Source organism: Microtus ochrogaster, chromosome 2 (genome assembly GCF_000317375.1).
Source record: "Microtus ochrogaster isolate Prairie Vole_2 chromosome 2, MicOch1.0, whole genome shotgun sequence".
Taxonomy (NCBI): Eukaryota; Metazoa; Chordata; class Mammalia; order Rodentia; family Cricetidae; genus Microtus; species Microtus ochrogaster.
This window is the reverse complement of record NC_022010.1, coordinates 90,031,129-90,033,630: the sequence shown is the minus strand read 5'-3', so window position 1 is coordinate 90,033,630 and position 2,502 is coordinate 90,031,129. Positions and strand designations below refer to the sequence as shown.

Genomic DNA, 2,502 nt, shown 5'->3' with positions numbered 1-2,502 from the left:
TCACCTGCCTCTGCCTCCTGAGTGCTGAGATTAACCGCATGTGCCACCACCACCCGGCTAAACCATAGGATTATTGTTCAGGATGTTTTGAAGGTATGCATCAATTCTGCTGACAGTTGCTTGTCTTGCTAACACAATGCAAGACCCTGTCTGACATTTACAGGAGGAATAAAAGCTAACTAGGGGCGATAAATAACTAAACATGGACAGAGGGCAGCCAGTCAAGTCGACCTCCAGAGAAAATGATGCCAAAGACTTTTCTTCTTTTTAAACAAGAAGAAACTGAAGTAAAATGATATGAGAGAAACGGCTGCAGAGAATACACAATGGGCCTTCCATAGCTATAAGCTTTGCTGGGGCTGCACAGGCAGGCAGAAGAGAAGCAAAACCTGCGATTAGGAGAAACTCATGTGGTAACTAGAAATACTGTGGACAATGGCAATCAGGCTAGTCATTCAGGAAAAACAAAGATATATTAAACAAGAAATGGGTTTAGGAAAGCTGCAGACAAAATAGAAAAACACAAGTAAACAAAAATAACTAGATTTTTTTCAAGTATATTGGACAAATATTTAAAGTACTAGCAATTGACTGGAAAGAAGGTATTTTGGCTCATGGCTAGAAGAATTACGCTAAATACCACAATGTGACTAATAAGCTAGGCAGGGTAATGTTACATAACAATCAACACATAGCATCTTATCCACTCACCTAGAGTAAAAAACAATGCATAATGTATAAAAGAGTAAAGAAAGCAGTCTAACAGTATTGTGTGCAAAATGCAAGCACAACAAATTCAAATGCAGATAGCTGTCTCGATGTCAGATGCAAATACAGGTAAAAATAATGCATATTAACATACTAATTGCCTGGAGACTGTTATCTTCAAAGAGTTACAGAGAAGCATAAAAGATTCAAGTCATTTTTATACACCAGGCCAAATTAATTTATGAGTGATACTAAAAGTGGATGTATACATATGTATGTATATATATATAAAGGGTATACTGTCATATATAATACAAACACATATAAGGACATTTAAATTTTTCTGTACAAGCTGTTTGTCATGAATATTTGATAAAAATTACAGACTAGCTTAGATACAAGGGTGATGAGACCCACTACATTTCTCCCAGTGAGACAGCCTCCTCCTCAATGCTGTCCCATTGGTTATTCAGAAGAATAAGCTTACATACCAATGGTACAAATTTGACCTTATATCATTTTATTTCTCCCTATGTCTCAGATTATATCTCCAAAGTCAAGTGCAGTGTAAAGAAAGGAAGTTTATCTTAAAAGAAACTTCCTCACAGCAAGTGTGTCCATTAAAGTAGGTTCTTCTGTATAATTAATTAATGTACAAGAGATAACCCAGCAAAGAAAATGCTTGGTGTTATTAGCCCTCTTTGTTCCCAATCCATCTTCATAGACGGTCCACTGTTAGATGGAATCGGCATCTTCTATCATGTGTTCTACCAACCTCTCGTCTATTAGCAATCTCAAAAGTTGAGAAATGAAAACATAAATTCTATTTTTCTGGAAAGGATTATGTTACACTTAAAAGGTAATTTTTTCTTAGAAAGTAAAGTTCCTCCAGATCATAGTTAATGTCAGCCAGAAGTGTTAAACAGCAGGAGGAGTTCATGAACCTGAGGAATTAAAGAAGACCTTGCTTCCTTCTTTGTAAAAATGGAGTGATTCAACCCAGAGTTTACATGAGACTCAGTTAAAAGTACACAACCACCTCCTGGATTGCTTTAATAATTGCTAATAGTTAATGGATCTCTGTTGTTATCACTTAAAATTTTATGACTACAGTGAATCAGAAAATTCTATTTCCTGAAAAATATGTTGTTACTCTAAATACCTGTTTACATTAAAGCAAACAGGTATCCAAAGCCATGTGGAAATGTAGCTTCCAATCTATCTTGAGGATGCCACAAAGAATAAAATTACTATTTAAAAAGTATGACTCTTTTTATTAGCAAATATGAACTGTAAAAAAGTAGTGAGTGATGTGGGAGGTTCTTCTGTCTCTGTGTTGCTTTTATTATTGTGATTATTTCAGCTCTAAGATAGCCAAGTGGTCTGGAACCAACAAGTGTCACCCTTCTCACTATAAGTGAGCTTCATTATGGCCTTTACATCCACATGTACATATACAAGCTATTTTGTTGAAAATTCTCATCCTATGATTTACGCATATCACTTGCTTTCCTTCTGATTACTGGTACCCTACCAATTTCTATAGATTCACTCCTATTTTAATGATACTGTGTTTTTTGTTCATTTTGCTTCTATTACTTTTTTTTTTTTTTTTTTTACCAATTTCTATAGATTCACTCCTATTTTAATGATACTGTGTTTTTTGTTCATTTTGCTTCTATTACTTTTTTTTTTTTTGATTTTTTGAGACAGGGTTTCTCTGTAGCTTTTGGTTCCTGTCCTGGAACTAGCTCTTGTAGACCAGGCTGGCCTCGAACTCACAGAGATCCGCCT

General features: G+C 35.3%; 1 protein-coding gene across 3 annotated transcripts in view; it reads right to left on the bottom strand.

The window, feature by feature from the left end:
- The window catches only part of Epha6 (EPH receptor A6), a 918,005-nt gene that overhangs the window by 128,707 nt on the left and 786,796 nt on the right, over nt 1-2,502 (bottom strand). The window lies entirely within an intron of this gene.